This window comes from Aythya ferina, assembly GCF_964211825.1.
Source record: "Aythya ferina genome assembly, chromosome: 3".
Lineage (NCBI taxonomy): Eukaryota > Metazoa > Chordata > Aves > Anseriformes > Anatidae > Aythya > Aythya ferina.
In genome coordinates, this window is record NC_140298.1 from 82,421,380 (window position 1) to 82,444,596 (window position 23,217).

The 23,217-nt window shown below is 40.6% G+C and overlaps 2 long non-coding RNA genes across 2 annotated transcripts in view; one reads left to right on the plus strand and one right to left on the minus strand.

The window, feature by feature from the left end:
- LOC311435034 overlaps positions 1 to 2,306 on the plus strand; it is a 29,901-nt gene extending 27,595 nt beyond the window's left edge. Inside the window, exon 3 of the long non-coding RNA XR_014691880.1 lies at positions 1,303 to 2,306. This is a non-coding gene — a long non-coding RNA (uncharacterized lncRNA). The remainder of the gene's footprint in view (positions 1 to 1,302) is intronic.
- The window catches only part of LOC311433800, a 371,170-nt gene that overhangs the window by 213,521 nt on the left and 134,432 nt on the right, over positions 1 to 23,217 (minus strand). The window lies entirely within an intron of this gene.

The window sequence follows — 23,217 nt, forward strand, 5'->3', positions numbered from 1 at the left end:
GCAAACCCTGTTTTGAGGAGGATAAGGACAAACAAATGGCAACAGACAGTTTTCCTGCAAATGATTTGTAAGACTGTCTTTCCCCTGCATCCCTAACATTTGACAAATGCTTTTCTGCCTCTCTCAAGTGGTCAGTTTGCCAAGAAAATAGTCTGATTCCCAAATTACAATTTGATTCTGAGTCCAGACCTGAGTCTGAATTCCAGCCCTCTCATGCAGCGCGGCTTTGGTTTAGGACAGGCCCTGGTGATCTTGTCTTGAACAATGACTGCTATTATTTCCAGCTACTCATATAGAAAATGAGTTTAATTCCTTGGACATGAAGGAAATCAGATCAGCCTCTGGCACTTCTGTTATCTGTAGATCACGTACAGCCAAAGGCAGATAATAACATTTGCAAAAGAGTGGAAAAGGGAGGGCAAGGAACCAGGGCAGTGAAGGAAAAGACAAAGAGAAGATCAAAGTGACTTTAGGGAATGGAACAATGACAATAATTCTTAGGTCCATATCATACAACCAAAAATAATGTATTGAAGAAGGCAGAACTATGAGGCATAAAAAAAAAAAAAAAAAAAAAAAAAAAAAAAAAAAAAAGGAATTATTACCTGTGTTTTATGTTAAAATATTTTTCTTTTTACTTGGGAAGGTAAAGTCCTTCCCAGAAATGAAAAAACAATGAAATCAGTTGATTTTATACAACATACTGCACAGCACTATCAATCCCTACTTATGTTCTTTTCTACCATGACAACTTAATTTAAAGGAGAAAATCTAATTTCCTGTGCCTATTATATATCCAGTTAATTCCAAACTCTCATGTAACAGTTAACATTGCTGACAATTAATAGAGGAGGCACAGCTCTGCTGGGATAGCTTAGATCCACTCTTATTGAAACACTGAAAAATTTAGGTTGGATGGGGCCTTCATAGTTCACCTGGTCCAGACTCCCCGCTCAAGGCATGGCCAACTTATATTGTGTTGCTTAGGGCTTTGTCCAGTCAAGTTTTGATATCTCCGGGATTGGAAATCCCCCACCCTCTCTGGGGGATTAGCAGTGTTTGACCAGGGGCCCTGTTAGCAGTGTTTGACCACCCTCAGGGTAAAAATATTTTCCTAATCAGAAAATTTTCGTATTAGAATTTGTGCTGTTTGTCCCATCTTTTTGCTGTGCACCTCTGAGATGAGCCCTTCTCTGTCTTCTCAGCACCCTCCCATTAGGTAGCTGATGCAAGAAGTAAATCCCCCAAAGCTATCTCCAGGCTGAACAAGCCTCGTTCTTCTCATTTTTTTATTTCTTCCAGCCCTGGCTTTCCTGATGGCTCTCCACCAGTCTGACTCTGGTATGTCAATGATCTTGCACTGAGAAGCCCACAACCGGGCACAGGACTCCACTGTTGGCTATACTGGTGTAAATGTTTCCACAGAAAGACTCTGGTGTCTAAACTTCTTTGCTCTAAGATGATGTGAATGCTCTGTTTGTTCCTACAAGAGACATAATATGTAAAAGGCTGTGTGTCAATCCCACCAGGGAAGAAGCTCAAGACTGATGGGGATACCTCTCCCCTCAAAACCTCTTTCAATCAACAGTGTGCAGACTTTATTCTCTCAACTGATTAAAGTAATTCCAACAAAAATTTTTTGCACTACAGCAGGCTTCAGAAAACATAAAAGTCTTCGTTTTGGGCATCATCAGTGCCAGAAAAGCCTAAGAAAAGGAAGTATCTTCTACACCATTTAATGGCTCAGGAACAAATTGCTTACTCCTACACAGACAGGGTTGTCTGGGAAAATCAGAAAAATGTGTCTCCCATTGTCCATAGCATCATACCTGTGCTTAAATGATCTCACCATCTCAGTGAGTGGGATATGAAAGTAATACTTCAGAGGTTTAAATTCTGTTAAACTTTGTGAACATACCCAAACTGCTTTATGGGATCTTCTATAACAGTAAAAATAAACTATATTGAAGAAGTGCTATTTATTTGCCAAGTATGTATTTGCCTTTTGAACCTATAGTTGAATTGTAGATGCAAATTAATGTTGTGTATTAGATTGCTACAGCAAATTCTGAATACATGTGTCTAAATATTTATTCTTGCTGTGCATTTTGTAAAATCTTTGTGGACACTTTGAGAATGTACTGCTAAATCTCAAAAAAGCAGGTACCAGCTAGTTTTTTTAAAGATTTAGTAGGTATTTCTCTGAATCAAATCTCATATTTAAGTTTTTAGTAGTGTTTCAATACGTAGCTAAATGAGTATTTAGTCTCCGCTTAGTTTGCAAGGAAAAAAAAAAAAAAAGTACATGTCACCCAGCTTCATGTGTAACGGGCATCATTTACAAGGCAAAATTTACTCCTAGCTGCCACCTGTACTTTGGTAACTTCTCTAAAGCTGCAAGACCCCAAGTAATGGCTGTATTTGCAGTGGTAAATGGTACGTGCCCTGTGAGATCTGATACATACCCCAGTGTGGCTGTTATTTGATCCTGGGGGTTTCCGACAGTGACAGGTGCTTATCATTCTTGTTCTTGTTCCTCCTGTCATGAGTGGTAGTTATGGAGACCCTGAAGGCAAATCAGAAAATAACAGCTTAACACTTATATCAGTGATGCAATCAAACTGAATGATTTAGGTGTCCCAGGCCAGCAGAACTCACCCACACATTTCTCTCTGAAGCACTGACAGCAAAATGTATTTTAGCCTTTAACTTAAAAAAAAAATAAAAATGTTTAAGGATAGTCTTCTCAAGATCAGAGTGTCAGGAGCTCAAGACTGTTTCAAATGCACCATAGGAGCAAGCTTGTATTACTGCTTTTTAATTTCCAGTACTTATATAGCTTTGGCACTTGCATATTCACTGAGTCAGATTTTTAGATATTTTTGAAGGTAGGGTTTATGAGACTGAAGTCATTATGAAAATTTTAGCTGTGAAGGAGCAGAAATACCACCTTCTGAACAAACATGTGGCCTATATAGGCTCTGGTGGCCCATGTTGGCTAAACACTGACCTTTGGGTACCCTTTGGGTGTAACTTATGCCTCTAAGAATGTATCCCGTTTTGGGCACTGCAGCTGGGTAGCTTAGCAGCTGAACTTGAAGTGACTAGGATGAGATAGGCAGGGTTTGCTCACCTTTCATGGAGAGGTCACCCAGAGTTTGGTTTTAATGTTTATTGTTTCTATATTCGGTCTTTTAATCTTAAAGCACTTCTAAGGTTGATAATTAAATTGCCACATGGGAACAACTCAGCTCTTGGGCTGAAAAATGATATCTTAGTATGACAATGGTTGATAATTGTTCCATGCAAACCTGAAATACCTTAAGAATCATACAAACAAAGCTGGTGCAGGGGAATGGGTTAACAGTGGACCAGCTGCTGCTCTCATTTATCGTGCTAGACACAAGGGTGTGAAGTCCTTATTTCACAGAACTGGAAGCCTGTGTGGTCATGAAAAGTAAACAGCAGAAAACCAAGGTATTTAAAAGCAGGAGGCAGCTCATTAGTTTGTCCTGAGCCTAACCCTGGTGACCCAGACTGCCTATCCACAGCCTGGTGGCTGTCAGCTATGTCTGCTTCTCCCACTCCCAGCAGAAACCACTACCGGCTGCGGCATCAGGATGCACTGGGAAGCACTGTCCTTCCCCACTCCCTGCTGCTGCCCTCATGGCTGCTCAGGAGAGGGCTTGAGAGAGGCCTGGGGTCTCCAGCCACAGCAGACCCCACTCCCAGGGTGGCCTCATGGCTGGTGAGGGGCCCCGTCTTCCCAGGGTGCCCCAGTGTCAAGCACACTTCTGCCTTCTGTAGTTTCTCCTCTGGAAAAGCACACCGCTTCTGCGCTGGCTGTCAAGTATCTGCAAAGTATCCTGGCCGCTTCTGTAGGGTCTTCCAAGCAGCAAGGGGGGGGGGGGGGGGGGGGGGGGTGCAGTGAGAGGATGTTTGTTTTAAGAAATGAACGGGAAGCAATATTTGGCTGTAAGCGTATCTGGGGGTGGGCAGACTGGTAGAGCGTGCAGGTTGTATTTCTCAGAGTTGAATGGGAACAAGACAGCAGTGGAAACAAAGCACTCTTTAAGGAAATAAAAAGAGAGGTAAAACTGAAAGAGTCCTTAGTGTAGCATTTTCAGTTTATGAGGCGTTTCCTCTTGATGATGAAGATCGATGGCTGAACTTTTCTGCACATTGTTGTTAAAAATGACTGGAGTATAACTACAAATAGCTGTCTGTTCTCCTGTCTGCAAATTCCAAACACAAAAAATGCAAAATTTAGCATTGGGTTCTGTGTCACATCCCCTGTGAAGCCAATGAAATGGTATAGTTTACACCAACATAAAACATTGCCCACAGTCTGGATTGCTAAACCACAAGGGTAAGTAGTGAGAAAACATATTTATAGACATTTTGGCGATATCTAGAAGCCTTTTCCCATGGCTGTGTTTCCAAGCATCTTCATTTGCTTATTATGAACTCTTCTGTAAATACAAGTTGTTGCACAAAACTTTTGGAAGGTCAGATTTATGAGCATATCAAAAGCGCTTCTTTCACACAACAAGATAAATTCGTTGATTAATGAAATGATTTCAAGTATGCAAAAGAAGAGTTTAAGAATGGTTAAGTTATTGTTCAAGAACTGGGGAAACATGCTCGAATCTGAGTGACCAGTTGCTCTATTGAAACCACAAATTTATGACTACTGAGTAAACCTTTGAATATATGCCAAGAATAAATCTGATGAAATATGTTGGCCAAGTTGTTCAATACAAACTGATTGTTAGATAGGCTTGGAAATAATAACATTCCATCTACACAAAGTCAGGATTAATTTGAGGGGTACCTGGATAAAATCTGGAAATACATAGATTTAGAACCTTAGACAAGGTGACCTAAAGATCTGCTCTGTCTTCAACCTTATGAATCCTTATGTAAATATTTAATAGGGCAGCTTGGTGTCATCTTACAAGAGTAACCATCAAAATTCTTCTTGACAGCAACAAAATGTGTTCTTTATGTCTCATATTTGGAAGTGTGTTTCTGAGCCCTTGCATGTTTCCATGGTTCCTTTCCTAGGTCACCTTGGAGAGGCAGAGCTCAGAAGGAGGCCCAAGGCCTACCTAGGTCCTTGTTGAGGTGGCCCTGGGGGGCCAACTGGTGATGACCAGTTCTGCCCACTGCTGCCCAGCTGCGTGGATGTTGCAAAGGAGAAAGCTTATGAGCATCCCATGCTTGGAGGGTTCCCTTGGGCAAACTTGCTGTTTTTTTCTGAGCTTGGCACAAGTACTGTGGTCTGTCAGGCAGACAGCTGCCCAGGACTCATTTCTTGCAGTGACACCAAGTCTTCCTCAGCTGTCCCCAGTAAGGCAGATCATATATGTCAGCAAAATGGCCTCCACCTGGCTGCTTGGAGGAAGCTCAAGGGTGGCCAGGGCAATGCTGACACAGTGAGGCCTACACGGTATGGAATATATGTAAATACTTCCCATTCAATGTCTCATTTGCTGTAACTCAAGGGCCACGTTAGCCATTCCTGTACTTGGCAGTTCACATCAAATATGAGTGCTTCCATGATGAACTTCCATAACCTCTTTCATGCAATAAACACACTTTTATGCCATGGTCCATGCTTGGTCTGTGCCAGGTCTGTGCCAGGGGTGTGGTGGCTGTGCACAGAATGTTTGTGCTGCTGCTACAGCCACATCCCCTGTTCCCTACAGTATTTATTCACTAGCTACCTATCAGGAACATTCAGATCTTTAGACTACAGAAAAATAATTTTAAACTCAAAATTCATTTTAAAACATGAATGTGTGTTTAGAGGGCCGAATGAAGCAGGCAAGAGTGGACTAAGGCAATCTAGAAGCATCAAGCAAAATGTGCATTAGGCTGCATCGTTGGATCATTTGGTGATTTAATCCTCAGTTATGGGGCAAGAAATCCCAATGCAACGTGCAAGAGGATTTGACAGGAAGTGAGACAGGAGAAAATGAATTGTTGTGTCTTGTGATATGCTGTATGCAAAAGTGAGCCAGGGGTGAAAGGGTATGATGACAAAGCTGTTGGCAATTTAAACCTTGGCTCAGGCATAAAATAAATACATTATTCCTGATGGTGAAACTGAACGGTGCTGTCATGGATTCATTTTGTCTTCCTCATGTTTTCCTAGCCCCTTCTCTGTCGTCTGACCTGTGGCATTCATATCTGCATGCCGATGTGTTGAAATGTTCCTTGAATGTGTCAGGTCGTGAGTGCACTTTAATTGCAGGCCAGGCTGCATGCTTTAGAGCTGAACTCCACATCCAGATCCCATTAAAACCCACCAATTTTGGAGGGCATCATAGCAGGCCCTCTGCAGATGGCACTGATTGGGTCAGTGCTGGTTCAGAGCATGGTAGCATTTGTGCCATGGCTTTTACATTTCTTTGGCATGTGAAAAGCTCAGCAAACTGGCCAGGAGGCTTTTCACAAATCCAGAAACAAGGTCCTTAAAATTCACAAGACGTAATATGGAGATCATAGTGGAAAAAAGTGAAGGAAACTAAAAATACTGTGGGAATGACTGCCAAAAAGTGGGTATGTTGGGAACACTGCCTTCCTGTTTATGTCACCTATGTTTTTTCAATTTCTTTTTTTTTTTTTTTTTATTATTATTTTTTTCCCTCATGCTGTTTTCTCGTAGCTCCTCTTTCCTCCATAGTTTTTATATCCTCTAAAAATGTTGCCTTTTGTCACGCTGTAGATACTAGCACGGGGAAGGTCTCGGAGCCCAGGCCTGGCAGTTCCTGCAGTGCCCAACGGGAAGATTTCCTCCTGGTGCATGAGAGGTAACCTCTGCTTCCATGCTGCTGAGCTTACTCTTATGCCTTTCAAAACATTTCCTTTTCAGTTTGCGCCAGATGGGGGTAAAGTAAAGGGGGCAGGCTGATATTTTCATTTGGATAACCCCTCCTCCCCTTTAATTTGCTTATCTAAGACTTATCTGAAACTTTATGGGCTTGAGAATAAACTGGAAAATCACAAAATCAAACGTTCTTGGCAGTTCTGTGCTACTTCCTGGCCTCAGTGTGGCTGGACATACCACAGGCACAGCTTGTCACATGGTGTTTTGGTAGCTCTAGCTCCTTGCAGATGTCTAGAGCCTGGGTATATATGAAAAATTAAATAAATGAGTTATTGATGGAATTCCGTAAGCGCTCTGGAATGGCTGGTGCTACCTGCAGCTTTAGGCTTGGCTCGTTTCTTGTTTTCCGGGAAAAGTGGCTGACCACTCCTTGCTCTCACAGCACTTCAAAGTGAACTAAACACTGCCCATTGTGATGGGCCCTTGCTGCTGCTGACCCTGGAACCTGTGCTCCGAGCCAGCCATTTTGAAGCCCAGGTGTAAAAGAGTCTCAAAAAGACCTATTTACATTTAAATTCCTTATAAAGTACTTGGTGCCAAGAAGTTATTGTGACTGTGTCTTATGAATCTTAATGGGGGAAAAAAAAAAAAAAAAACAGCCATTTTACTAAAAATATATGGAATAGGATTAGCCTGCACCTTGTAAAATTTTATTTTAAGAAACTAAGGCCCTGGTCCAATCACAATGAGGTCAGTGGGATGCCTTCCATTGATTCAGTGGGCTTTGGATATGGCCCTAAGACATTATTTTCAGTAATAAGGACTGTGAGAAATGTATCTAATATTAGAAATTTATTGTTTGTATAATTCTATAATTAAAATGGCCAGCTGCTGTAAAAAGGCTTCCTCTGAGCTGAATGTCTGTATGCTAAATTTGACTCTGAAGCAAAATTAAAGATGTTGGCTCTTTCCAACAAAGGATTTCTGCACAGTGATCCAAACAGGATGGTGTCTCAGCTATCCTATTCCACAAGGCTCTATTTCAAGAGATTTGTCCAAGTTCTCCATCACCTGCTCCACAAGCATGACAGAAGAAGCCTGCCACCAATAAGTAGATTTGGATTTACTATTTACATACAACAAGAGTGTGACAAGAACAAATGTGACCGATCTGACCCATACTTGATTTGTGTTGTTCTTGGACAGACTCAGGGGAGCCTCCCCTGGGTGTAGTTTCTATTTCTTCATGGTCCTCATGGCCCAAAACCTTGAACACCAAGGCGCTTGCTGTTGACACCATCTGTACAGGCAGCCCAGGAGTCCAGATGGATGGAGGCTCCCTGGGGGAAGCAGCTCTTTGCCAATGTCTTTAGGAAATAGAAGGAACTGCTTGGGTAGACTGCAACCATTTGTATGCAGGTGATTGTCTGACGTAATTTTGCCTCTTACAGCTGCTAAATAATGGTGCAGAAATGCTATCTGTATCCACCATCTGTGTCACCCATGTCCGGGGTGAAGGGTGACTCTAGACAGGATGCAGCTTGCAAGACCGAGGTGCAAGATCCAAACTGGAGAGCATAGAAAATATGGAGAAGGGGGAGGGGGTTGGGGGAGAGAACTGTTGTGGGATTACCTCCCTTTTGGGGGCTGAGTGCCCCCTGAGAGTGCTGAGGGTCACGTCTGTGTAAACCTTTCTGTTTAAAATCCCTGTGTCTGCCTGGCAAAGTGTTGCTCATTCCCGAATGCCCTGGGAGCATTATTTAGATTCACAATTTAGCATGGAAGTCTTCGGCCAGTGTCATTTAAGCAATTTTCACAGGAATGCCTGGAAGCTGAATCAGTCCTTCTTGCTGCCCAAGAGAGAAGAAACAGTTCAGACAAAAATCTTTCTAAGAAGTTAAATTTCAGCGCACCTCGAAGCAATCTGAATAATACTGGACGGGAATCACATGTGCTTTATTTCCTTTGTTCAGTGAATCCAACTGCATGCTACAGTCAATACTTCTGCTACAGCTCTTACTAAGATACTGGCTGAAGCCAAATTCTGATCTCACTCCAGCTTCACACCTGAATGACTGCATCTCCTGCAGCCTTATTGAAAGATACTGTATGTTTGGACACACGTTAATATTGGTGAGCAGTTGCACAGTCCTAACTGGTCCTACTGGAGTAAGTAATGACTCATAGATTTGAAGTAACTTCAAAATTTGGCTATTAAACATCATTTGACCTCTTTACCTTTTTAACATATGTTGATTAAGTAATTCTTTGGATATGCTATAGAGGTGATTTCAGTTTTGATGGCTTTCCATATAAAATAGGACATCTATGTTTGCTTTATCTGGACCACATTTTATAGTAAATACTTGGTATACAGAGGTTGTTTTAAATGTGAATTATTATTATTACAGTGGCATCTAACACTTGATCATTGCCAGAACTCCAAAATCCATAGTAATTGGAAAGTAGACTCCTTGATAACTGTGCCTGTTTTTCTCATATGAAATCAACAAAGGCAGAAATGGACACGAATCTTATTTGATATCACCAAACTGGCCTTTTCCAAATGGATATGCTCAGTAATGTTGCACATAGCATACATACAACACAGATAACAATTAAAAGGAATGTCTTTCCACTGCATTTGGTTGTTTCCCCTTATTTATCATGCATCAATATATATGGTTATATGCCACATATTTAGACAGGTATGCATACTGTATACAGTGTTAGAGAAATGGATCAAGTTTTTTGTGGATATTTAAAAAAATGAAAATAGAATGTTGTAAAATAAAATTCTTTTTATTTAAGCCTTATTTATATATTTATTTTAATAACGGAATCATAGAATATCTTGAGGAGGAAGGGACCTACAAGGATCATCAAGTCCACCTCCATTTTCATTATGTTTACTGAAGACATGTAAAGTGTTTAATTTAATCTCATCCTGATCAAGGTATTCAGTGATACTGATAGCAGTACATCAGCCTTGAATTCAGACTGATGTTGTATGTCTGTGCCAGGCACTGTTGTGCTCCTTTCTGTTGCTCATCCTGTCACATATTCCTGGGCTTTTCTTGTGCTGTCATTACTGCTCATGCAACCATGCAGTGCTGGAAGAGCAGAGAACAATAAAGAGATGGACAAGGGAAAGATGTTTTTCGGCTGGATCAGTTCCCTGCTCCAGCTCCCTGCAGAACTTAACAAATTACACGCAGCCACAAGGGCACAAGTAGATCTCTATAGACGAGGAGGGGGGAAGAGACCTCCTCCCCACTCCCTGACTCCCCCCACCCTTTTCAACACAGCTCAGACTTCTGGAATAAAATAATCATGAAACTTCAGTTTCAGTCAAGCAAGCAGAATTACCTGCTGAGGGCTGGTTTGTGGGGGAGCAGAAACAATAAAAGTTGAAAGGAAGCTATAGGGTTTGATGAGGTTTGTCTGTGTTTGGCAAAGACTTTTTCATTTGAGTTTCTTGGAAATGTCTTCTAAACATTCCAGGCTTGGTTTTGGTCCTTAAATACTCTTCAGTGTTTTATTTAAATAGTGAAGAGCCAAATTCTTCCCTCAGATATGTATGCAAAAACTCCCACATTAATCAGAAGAATTGTCTGCACACATCCTAAGTGCAGGAGGTTTCTTTGTGGTATGCACTTTGTTTCCTAAGGAGAAGTAAATTCTGAAGACTCCTCCTGCTCACACAGAGACCAAAACTTTTAATTCTTCCAATGTATATTGGGGGCCAGTTGTTCTTGCCCCACGGTAAGCACTAACATATTTCATTTCAAAGACTGCCCATGGAGCACAGGGTACACCAAGACAGTTAAAATGGAGAATCCTACATTCTGATTTATGAGACATGATGCGGAGATAGGAGGAGGTGCATGAAAGAACGGGACAAGACATTAATTCACTGAAGAGAAATTGTTCCATCATCTTTGATTTAAAATGTAGGGACTGAAACACTAATGTAGGTCTTTAACCTTCTTGATAAAACACTAGTGGACTTAAAAATAGGTTTTAAAAACTGAGCTGCTGTTTTGATTTGTAAAACAAGTTAAACCAAACTTGACAATAAGGCATGTGCTTTAGATTTCCCTGGTTTGAGGCACTGTTTACTCTGGCAGATATATCCTTAAGTGGAGCTTTTTTTCCCCCCTCAAAGCTGTTACATGGTAGACTGATGTTGGCTGACCCTGAAGCAAAAATTTGAAAACAGCACATTTATTTTCCTCCTAATGCTAAACACACATGCCATGCAGCATTTTTTGGTCTAGCTGGAAAATCTTCAAATCTGGACTATTTGTCCCTTTTACCCTGACTTTAATGTTTTCATGAATATAAAAATAACACAACGAGCAACAGAATATGGGGGACCAGAGTGTGTGTGTTTGGCAGCACGAGAGCAGACTGCAATTTGTAGGCTGCAGACTGGGACCAGCAGATGGGAAAAGCCAACTAAGCAGCCCAGTCCCATGCTGTGCTGGTGACAATGGACTTTTCTGTATGCCATGGTACAGAGAAAAGCTCCCAGAGCGTGTCTGGACAACTGGGCAAAACTTTTAGCTGAACTGTAAATTTTCTCTTTGGCCATTAGCTTCCTTAACACAGGAATACAAGAAGCATTAACCCTTCCAACGCTTAAGTTTATTATTTGGAAGGAGGAGACAAATAGCTTCAGCGTGCTGGACATTACATTATTGTTCTTCAATTAGGAGCAAATGCTTAGTCCATGGCAAAATAATAGGTTGACATATCTGAGTAGGAAGAGACCTACATACATATCGACGCATGATAAATAAGGGGAAACCACCAAATGCAGTGGAAAGACGTTCCTTTTAATTGTTATCTGTGTTGTATGTATGCTATATGCAACATTGCTGAGAATATCCATTTGTAAAAGGCCAGTTTGGTGACATCTGATTAGATTTTCTCAGCTTTGTGTCAATTTTTGCCTTTCTTGATTTCATATGAGAAAAATAGCCATAGTTATCAAGGAGTCTACTTCCTATCACTGTGGCTTTTGGAGTCCTGGCAATGATCAAGTTTTAGATGCCACTGTAATAATAATAACTCACATTTAAAACAACCTCTGTATACCAAGTATTTACTATAAGATGTGATCCAGATCAAGGAAAAAAAGATGTCCTATTTTATATGGAAAGCCATCAAATCTTTGCTACCACTTTGAAAAATTCCTTGGAAAAAAAAGGTAAGTATGCAATATTGATAATATTTAAAGATGGCCCTGAAGGAGGATTATTTTGGGGGATGTAAGTATTGCTATGCCAGTTCAGAGTTTGAGGTACAGAGATTTTGTAGAGGCCATTTGTGATTGCCTCTTGTTTAACAGCTTTCATGTGGATGTGAATAAAACCAGCATACTTCTACAGCCACTCTCAGCCTCACAGACACTGATTTCTCTCTCAGTGGAAGCCAACTTAAAAGGATGCCTAAATCTTCCAGGAGTCAGCATAAGGGTGTCAGGGTAGATTACTAGAAGGAACAACATGAGTTTAACTGAAGTCACTGTTCCTACTCTTCTTGCTAACAGAGCAGTGGTTTGGGTAAAACACTGAGGGTCTGTTCCATGCAATTCTTGAATGGATTTGACTGCATTGGACTTCAGCTAAATGGATTAAATTGTTAAACCAATTTAAGAATGTCCATGTTAAAAGATGAAAGAAGTTACTTAAATTGGTGCCAATCCTCACATCAGCAAAAAGGGAAAAAAAGATTTAAGAAAGAAGGACTTATAAAAGATCATTCCTCTTGATGAAATTTCTAACTCTTTGCCAATGTTAACTGAAAGGAATGAAAAAAGAAAAATCCTCTGGAGAGCTTTTAGCAATTAGTTCCTGTTTGCAAAGAATCTGGGCCTGTACTGCACCAGGGCGCTGGGCCCAACCTTAATTTTTTTCAACTTCAACTTTTTTTTTTTTTTTTTTTTCGTCCAGATGCATAAACTGGGCTGCATCTTGTTAGAGATGTCCAGCTGTATTTTCCTCTCTCTTTCACAGCCATACACATCACTTTTCATCCTGTCCTTTTCATCGCCTACTGCTTCTATACCAAGTAAAGCAAGTGAAAATGTAACATGATCTTACATATTTTGCAGATTTCTACTGCTGTTTAGCAGCTGAAAACACAGGTTAATGCAGCACCTTGAGACTAAGTGTTGTGGCCATGAACCTTGCTGATATTCTGTGGCACATGGGCCATAAGCAGCTCTGTTAGATGGTACAGTGGTACCATGGGTCTGGTACACACAATCTTTCATTGCATTGTGGAGGGCCAAGCTGACTTTCCCTCCCAGCTGGTGTATAAACTGGTTTTAGACTAGAAATTACATGCCTGACTTATTGATAGCTACAAAGATAAGGGAAATCACACTGCCATATTTCTACAGTTCCTAGATGGAGGCAGTGTTAAATCAAGATATGCTAGTCTTTGTCTATGTAGACACATCTCTAGTGGGTTATAGGTGAAACCTGGAAAAGCCCATTAGATCATTGTGTCTCTGAATAACATGCACACTAAAAGCTATGGGGCCAGTCATATAACCATTTTGTAATGACTGTAGCTGAGGGATGTCCACCTGCTAAAATCACATGTATCACATGTTTTTCTCCTATGGAGCTGCCTGTTGAAGGTTCTGATGTTTTAGTTTAGGTGCTCATTTCTAGTCCCCTCAAAAGAACTATGAGGAGGGTTGCTGTTCCCTGGGGATCTCTGAGGTGCTCTCCTTCTGTCCTACCAACAATCCCGTAGGAGGGATCCACTACAGAAGTGCTTTGAGGAGATGAAATGAGTGCAGCTGTTGTGGTAGAACATTTTGCCAGCCTGTATAGGAAAAACCTGGCAAAAGACACTTGCATTTTTCTACCGTTACATTTTGCAAAGATACATTGAGGTTGTAGCTGGTAAAAATTATAGATTATGAATAAAATGTGTTTTGTTTTTTTTTTTTTTTTTTTTTTTTTCTGTAAATACAAAACTACACTGCTGGGCCAGAATTTCAAGGACTTCAGTAAAAGATGTGCTTTCAAAGGCAAAAATAAACCAATATGTGCAATATGTGCTGGTGTCCTTGAATGCAGGGATGTTGCCCCTGAAAAAATGATGTGCATAACAGTACCTTTCTATTCTGTAGCTTAGCAACTTGGGGTGTAAATGGATACTTTTCAAAAGCAGATTTCATATTTTAATTGGCAAGAACAGAAATCAATGCTAGAAAGCAGTGTTTGTCTTTGAAGACGTCCCATTTAGATGTAATTAGATTTGCGCTAAAGTGCATTTGTTAGGCATCGGTAAGAAATCACTGTTGTCTCTGTATATACATATCTGCTGTAACATACATATGTACACATGCATCTTCATGTGTGCTTGTGGGCGTATGTATATGTGTATATACATAAAAGAAAAATGTTGTATATGACTGTATTCATACAATCCAAATGGAGCCACCATTTCATTTGCTGCCACTATAAAATGAGGTATCTGCCTAGTGGTCCGATATCTGTATAGCAAAACCAATAATCCTACTGGCACATGGTCTTAATGACTCTCCCATGAAAACAAATCAAAAGAGAAATGTAAATTTCTTTACTGCCATAACATCTTATGGTTATTATGCACACAGCCATGATAGCTTATGACTGGAAAGAACAACTGAAATAAATTTTCCCCTTTGACACTGTCTTTTTAAACAGTTTTTTCATGTCAGAATAATACTAAGTGAGAAGCAGAGGAAACCAGGGAAGACAAAAGAGTTTGATGATCATGGTGTTATTTGGACTGATTGTATGAAGCTCAGAGAAGAGCACAGGTATACCAACCTGCAACCAGGCTTGTGCTGCAAACGAAGTTGCAACGTGTATGCCCTAGCAGATGTCTCAAAAATAATTCCTTGGCCCTTCTGAGATGAGCTGAGGTGTTAACTGGAGTTAGTGTCAGTCATAACACATGTGTAACAACTACACTTTGGATAGAGGGGATATAATTATGTCTGCACATATAATTATAGTACCTGTCTGAAGAGACCATCCTGCAACACCTTTGGAGCTGCTTCCTTCTTGGGGAGGTTCCGCTTTTATTAGCGATTAACTGTTTACCATAACAGAATATTTTGATCCCTCTGTCACTATTAACTTAATCTGTTTGCTAAACAGTTTTATTTAGACAAGTTAATTCATATCCAGCTCCATGGTACTCATAAATGGAGAGGTGGTCATTCTTAGGGCAGTTTCACTTAGCTATGTAAAGCTCCACCACATCATGCTATACACCTGGGAGGTCAGGTGGGAGATTTTGCTTCCTGTTCCCTCTGGGAGGGGCAGGAATTGATCCTGAGATGCCCACAGTGAGTGCTGGGGACACAAGGGCTCCCACCTTTTTCCCTTGAGACCCTGTTTGCAGGGACTTTTGACCTCACCTATTGATTTGCCTAATATTCTCTAATTTGGAAAGTGCTGTCTTCAACTCTATACTGCTGAATAAAAACTATCAGGCTTGTGTATTATGCCAAAATCTTACTCTTTATTTCAGTTGCCTTGCTTTTGTTCAAAAGATTTAAACTGGACTGGAGTTTTTCAGTTTAGCAAGGACCTCCCAAAAATTAATTTGTAGAAAAATATTACCCTTTTTCATTCTCCTCCCCTTTGGCACTGTTTTATTTAAGACTTCAGACAAACAAAAAAATCATTTACTCACTCAGCACTGTTGAATACTAGGAGACCTCTGCTGCCCAGCGGCACAGTTTTCTGTCAGACATTTGGCTGGTTATCTAAGGTAAACATCATTGTATTACCAGCATTTCATATTTAATGCTAGTGTTACATGTTTTATTACAAAAGATTTTTCTTTCCAAAGTACGTGACTAATTTTTAGTTATGCTAAAATCGGTGCATCATTGTAGATCTGGCTTTGGGATGGAGCCTGGTAGCCCCCTAAGGATCAAGACCAGCACGACAGCTTAGAGGAGAAACAGAGATTGTACCCAGGGGCTGCGGAAGGGATCTGACTGAAAATGCCATAACAAGTTTAATACTACATGGGATCAAACTTTCAGTTTCACGTGTTGTCCTATCTCTTACTGACTTGTAACTGTGGGAGAATGATGGATCCCGGAGATGACTTCATTCAGATTTTGATTTTGCTGTATGCACTGCCCCTTCTGTCAGAAACTCCTATAAGCACATCACCCCAGATATGAATGATAATGGGATAATGGGGGCTTGAGGCAAGTCCTGCATCTCCTGTGCTCTCTGCCCTAGGTTTCTACCTGTTCCAGAGGGACTTTGGCTGCTCCCAGACAGGAGAGATGCCTTGCCACAACCTGGCAATTTCTGCATTTGGCTTGGCATGTGTTCCCCACAGTATTAATTGTGGAACAACTTAAAACTCTTAAACTCTTGCTTTCATACTGCCTCTCTGTATAAAGAGGTCCAGCCTGGTCTGTTAGGCATCCTGTTTGTAGGAGATTGGGACATTTCTTTCTCTCCTCCTGTCTGAGAGTGATTCGTGATTCTCTCTCTCTCTCTCTTTCTTCTTTTTTTTTTTTTTTTTTTTTGGGTTCCTTATGGCATGTTCCTGGCTTCTACTTTCCTTCTGTTAAAAGCCCCTTAAAACACTGCACTAAAACCTCACACATCATATATCTTAACAAGTCATAATCCCATATGTTTTAGTGTCATGACTGGAGTCAGCTATTCTTAGTGACCTTGGAAGCTAAATATTAACCAGGATTTAAGACACTGTGAAGTGGAAACTAGATTGAATGGCACCTCTCTAGCCCTTTGGGGCTTCAAGGTACCCTACCTGACGCAGGTGCAACAGGGACTGGGACAAAACAGCCTGTTAGGGACCTCACAAGTTCAAGGCACTGTATTCTGAAAACACTAACAAAGCCCCAAGGTGACATGCTTTCCTGCATTGGAGCTAAACTTTTGTTGAATATGAGAGGATGTTGCTGCATCCTCTGGGGCTAAACATAGCCTCATGGCCCCCATGTAGGCCCACTATTTAAAGCCTCTTCCTAGTCAGTTGTATATGGTTCAAGCTCTTTGCTCCAGTCTGGCTAGGCCAAGTTGGCCTTTGGGGACAAAAATGCTTACTTACTAGGATCCCTATGACATCTAAGGTAAATTACTTCTTGGTATTTGTTACTGCATCTTGTCTGCTTTACCCTGAAACATCCCTACAAAGAGTTGTTCCATATCATTCCAGTTTAAAGTAGGGGACATTTAAGGACATGACTTAGTGAGGACTTTTTTTTTTTTTTTTTTTTTTTTTTTTAAAGACAGCAATGGAGGAGTATGAGGATGTGCATGTCCCTTGTAAACTAAAACAATGTTGATAATGTTCACACATTCATCATTTACAATAAAATTTTAATCAAGGTGTGATTATAACACATTACTTTGTCTGTTAAAGTGTATTTTGCTATAATGTATAAGAGAAGAAGGAGGTTTGTGCAAAGTTACTTATCCCTCAATTTTTTTGGAAAAGAGCCTGAGCCAGAAAGGTTTGATCCATACCCCAGCTTTCTAAGCAAGGGTTGTTCAAATGTTTTGATTCAGTCAAGGGAGCAGCATCTAAGTCCAGAACTTAGTTTCTGTAAAAGTCAAAGAAAACTGAAATATATCAGCTCTGAAGTCCATCCTCATTTCTAGTATTTTTCTGCAGGAGACAAATGTTAATGAAGTGGGAAGCTCCAGTTTCTCTGGTGGTGAAACCAAGTTCAGAGATTATTACTCAGAGATTATCAGCAGAGTTTATGATAGACCTCAACAGCTCAGTCTTACCTTGGTCTGCTAACTTTTGTAGAGTTGTACTGGAGTTTAGTGTGTTTCAGAGAGCTGGGTTAAAAAACACAAAACAATGAAACAGCGAAGGGAGACAAAGGGAGGGAGTTGCTGGTTAACATTGCTGTCCCAAGTTTTTTTCATGGCTGGTGGAGTTATTTCACCTCTGCTGCACAGTAAGAGCACACAGAGAATCACCTGCCCTTTTTAGCTGATGTGTGGTAGTATTTGTGCCCAAAATGCAGCTTTAGACATATCGGGTTAAGATAAAGTCAGAAGTCCATTTCTTTTCTGTAGACAAACCCTTGGTTTGCTGCATGCAAAAAAATCCATCAAGGAGCTCATTGGACCCTGTTAGGAGAAATTAACATGACAATATTTCTCTTGTGTTTATCTACAGTATGTGTTAGTCTATTCTGAAAAAAAAAAAAAAAAGAAAAAAAAATGAAGAAAAAAAAATCACTGCAATACTTCCCAATGGAGAATTTCTGTACTACAGATTTCCTTTGTCTCTTCTACCAGTTGCATCAGATAAAAATTAAGTGAAACATGACATCCTGACACTGAGACCAGCAGACAGAAATTTGGCTGGGCCTTCAGTTACACTTCAGTTTCTGCTAAGCATGTCATGAATTGTGGCAGCTGGGGGACATTAGTAAAATAAAATAAAAAAAACCACCAACAAATAAAAACTCTATACTGCAGAAAATTAAAACTTCTCAGTTCTGCTTTCGACAGGAAAGCCGAGCTGCTAATGGTGTCTTATTTTTATCAGTATTTTTATTTACCTTTGATTTTGTTTTCTTCTGAAAAAATAAAGATAATAAAAGTGCTGTTTAAATGTTCTCAACATGAATGTTTGATTATTGGTATTTATTTTACTTTTTTTTTTTTTTTTTCCATAAGACATGTTAATTCATAATGATTAACTTCCTTACTGGTTACCACTCTTAAACACATTTAAATGTGAAAATACCATAAATAAGTTCAGTGGGCTTATTTGCACGTTTAAAATTTCTGTAGGAATTTATTTTCACAGCATTTGTTCTTGTGGGGCAGATTTTCAAAAGCAGCACTGAGAGTCTTTTTCCAGCTTTGTTAGCAGAGAAACCCCAACCCTTCTGCCTATCGAGCCTTCCCAAATCCTCCCTTTCATGTCCTCTGCTTTGGTTGCCATCCTGAGGCTCCTTCAGAAGCTCTGGAGAGAAGAAACATATTACTATAATCCTATACTAGTGTGTCATATTATAGATGTTTGTAACCGTACGGCACACCAACCTGCAGCACTGCACCCAAGTCATAGCCCGTCAGCTATTTCCACAGCAAACCACCCTGCTCAGATGTGGCCATGCCACTGAGAGCTGCAGGTCCCTCTGGAATTCATTTGAAGTGTGTGCGGTTACTTTTTGTTTGACATCATGACAAATCCCAGCTGCACAAGCAGCCGTAAGATTGCCCTGAAGAAAGATGCTTTCCTACTGGGGAGAACTGCAGTAACATAATTCTGCTTTGCTCCATATTTTTCCCATATTAAAAAAAGAAAAATCATATGAAAAACTGTCTTTCCCACATGTATAAGAACTACTGAAATCCTATTGCGCTCAGGATAATTGTTCCCCACTTGTATTTAATTTTATAGCTTGCTGCTTCTATTTCAGACCAGAGGGGCTTGTCAACCATTTCCAATTACAGTAGTTTGCCTAGGAAAAGATAAATTTCTGCTTAGAAACCTCACCTTGTCTGTACCCATCCACATACACATGGGGCTGAGCACAACCGGACAGTGACATTGTTAAGTTGTTTATTTTGTAAGGGTAAACAAAACATGGTGCATTTCACTGAGGCAGGTCACCATGTGGTCTTGCCAGCAGTTTCACAAGCCATGTGGCTTGAAGGGGCTGTGATTTTCAGGTAAATATCGTGGCATGGAGGCATGGAGCTCAAGTCAGATGTTGGCAGTAAAACCATGGGGTCTTCTTTAGGCATGAAGTCAAGCAGAGATCCAGCAACCCCTTTTAGTCTTAAAATTAAGGGATTTATATGGAAACATCAAGCTGTTTGCAGTGGCACAGCAAAGGCTTTGCCATGTGTGGGAAGGGCTGATATACCCCAAGGAGAGAGGCCTGGTCCTTCGGCCTGCCTGCAGCACGGATGTCCATGTCCTGGGTGGAGCAGCTGTTGCTCCTAAGTCTGTCCCTCAGGCAATGAATGCACAGGGCATCATGACAAGAAACAGAAGATTTTGGACAATGTGTTTAGCTGTAAGAAACCCATTTTTAAAAAGGCCTTGCTCCTTTTCATGGGGCCCTTGAAAAACTGACGATGCACTCCCATGCATGACTCTGTAGTGTAAATTGGTTTGTCTCTCCCAGAAAAAAAAATTCTTCTTACTGAAATTCAGCTTACTTTTGCCACTAACTCCTGGTCCTAAAATGTTTTGGGGAAGGAGTGAGACTACCAATGTGGAAATGCAAAGGGATTTTCATTTATAATACAAGGTCCTGGGCAGCCACTTTGGAGTGGTGCATGCCACACTATGGCCATATTTCATTACAAGTGAGGTTAGATTTTGTTGTAGAAAATAACTCCAAACATCGTCAAATAGCTGATGAGGTTCCAGATGTGCCTATAGGTGCCTTTTTGGAGAGTGCTGCTTCTTGGGCTGCTGTACAGGAGGGGAGGAAGCCTGTCCTACAATAAAAAAGCCAGTTCCAGGAAGCAATGCTTTAACTGTTAGATTACATCTCACAGGAGCCATGAGGACTGATTCTGGCTGCATGAAGGCCTCCCTTGTAGTAATATATCTATTCTGAGCATACACAAGTCTCATTAACATTAATAAACTGGCGCTGAGGGGATTTTATAACATCTCTATGGCTGGCTGTCTCAGTTCCCTGTGGGTGGTTCAGCTTCAGCCAGGACTGTGTGAGTGTTTTTTAAAGGGACAGATTGGGAAAAGAAATCAAGATGAGGTAGAAGAGGACTGGGGCTTAACATCGGCATGACAAGTAAAGACAGGGTGTCTTATTGCTGTCTCAGACCCATTTTCTGCCTATGAGATAAACATAGGAATTTTTCTGAGTCCTTGAATGCCATTAAGCCACCTCTTTCTAGCTACATGTGTGAGGGGTAAGAAGAGGAAGGGGGTACTGGTGCTACCTTTTGCCCTGCTCGTATCCCTCACTCTTTGCATCTAACCTAGAGATGTCCCCTCACCATAACACATCTCTGACTGTCAAGCAAAGCAACTCTCTCCTCCTGCTCCTGCTGCCTATCTCCATTGCATGCAGCACCCTTCACTCCCTGAACTCTCTCTGGCTCCCCTCGCAAGGACTCATACACTAGAGCTCCCATTCCCTTAAAGTTTATTTTATTTTTCCAGCAGCAGTGAAATACTATGTTTCACCTCTTTCCAGGGTGGCTTGAAGCCCTCCTTTGCTCTTTTACTCCAGCATGCAAATTCCCCTTGGTCCCTTCCCTTAAATGTTCAATCTCCTAAACCCCTATAGCTCTTTTCGTTGCACAATTGGGTAACTCCTTCCAAAGCCACATTCTGTCCAAATATCGGGCCCATGTCTTCTTGTCCTTTGTATTGGATACAAGGACCCTTGTTTCTCCCTGGGCTTGCCATCTTTGGTAGCCACTGTTCTTCTGTCACCAGGGCAGCAGCACTATTTGAGAAGCTCTTGGTTTCCTTTGTTTTTACTCTGCAGGGAAAATAATGAGCTGGGGGCTTCTGGAGTTTTAAAAAACGAAGCTTTACTTAGACACCAGGCTGGCACACAGACTGTCAGCATCCATCCCATTGTCCTCATGGTTTCAATGTCACCTGTGGCTCCCCAGTCAAACCTCATTTAGGGACTTGAAAAGTATGTCTTGAGTCTGTGCAATAACAAGACAACCTTGACAAAACAAGTTTGCCTGAGGCAAACTAAGATAGAACTACATGTCTCCAACAGTAGTTTCTTAACACAGAGAGAGCTATGAAAATAAGATGGACCATAACCCTTACCCAGGTTAGAAGGGACAAGTTGCATGAAATGAAGCTGTGTGATCACTTCTGCCTGTCATTGTCTGGAGTACCATCTGACCCCAAATGTGCTACTCATCCTAGGTGTGGTAAGAAATAAATCAACAATTTCTCAAGTTTTCTCTAGTTAGTTATAATATCTTACACTGCTGCTAGTGGGAGAATCATCGATGAATCATTGCCATGAAGATGATATTGGGGCCTAGAGATGAAGGGTGGAGCAAGTGTTTGCCAATAGCAGTGCAGGCACCAAAAAAAAAAAAAAATTGGAACCTTATCCTTCCAGCATGAGGAGGCAGCTGAACATGACCTAGAGGTACTCCACTTTGAATTTAAGTCACTAAAGTGACTTTTTAGTCACTTTAACCTTTTCATGAAGATTGTGAAGTTCTTTGATGTAAGATAAATGATTTAGAAGGTGAAAAAAATAATAAAAGGAAACAAGTTAATGGGAACATTCAGTTTAAATAGAAATTCTGAATAAAATAGCTTTGGAAGGTTTATAAATGTCCTGAAGTTTGATTTATGCAGTCAACTACAGGAACTGGTGGAAATCTCTCCATTTTGTAGGCCAACCCATAGATGCCTATCCAAGCTGGTACTGGTCAGTACCACAGGAGAGACAGGAGGCAGGATTTCCTGATCTCATACAGTCTGGCTGAATTTCTTTGTAGCAATTTAAAAACATCAAAAAAGTAATATATTTTCTGCCAATTCTTTTCCCTTGTCCAGAGTAGAAACCAACTAGGAAAATATGTTTAACATCAGACATACTTTTTCCCTGCATATGAAGAAATCCAGAAGATGAGTGTTTCATTATAAAAATATTTCATACTTAAGAGATACTGTCTGCATGGCCTTGGTTGAACAGCAGAGTAAACAGTTGCATAAAAGTGAAAGGATTTAAGATGTGTTAAAAGGGAGTTCATTTTAACTGCAGTATAACTACAATAACATACTTTTTTTTTTTTTTCTTTTCTCTTTTTTCCTTAGCCATGCCAATCTTGTATGAACACTCTCCTTTCCTGTTACTCTTTCACATTGCCTGGATAGGAAATCAAATGGAATGGAGATGGGTGAGACCAGAAAAGTTTCAGATTTTATTGAACTTTGAGGGTTTGTGGAGCTAGTGGCTTACAGAGGTATCACTCTTGAGGATTTCGTCTGTAGCTCAGTGATTAGAAATTGAAGGATGGACCATGTGAACAGACATGAATGAAGAACTACATTTGGCTACAGTTTTGTCTGTTGTAATGCACAAATAATTTCCAGCCTGAGCTATGTTTGTCTGACTTGTGTGTAAAGACCATGGCATTTTCTAAAAGAAATGCAGCTTTGCTGACTCCTGTGCTTGGAAATTACCTTTTTGGTTACTCAAGCCGGAAAGGATAAACAAAGAAAGCAATATTAATAAAACATTAAAAAGCAACAACAATAAGAAAAGACACCCAGCCCAGCTCTTAATTCAGCACAGGTCAGACAATAAAGTTTATAATCACGCACTCCATGCTGCTCTGCACTCAGAGCCAGCAAACTAAACTGGC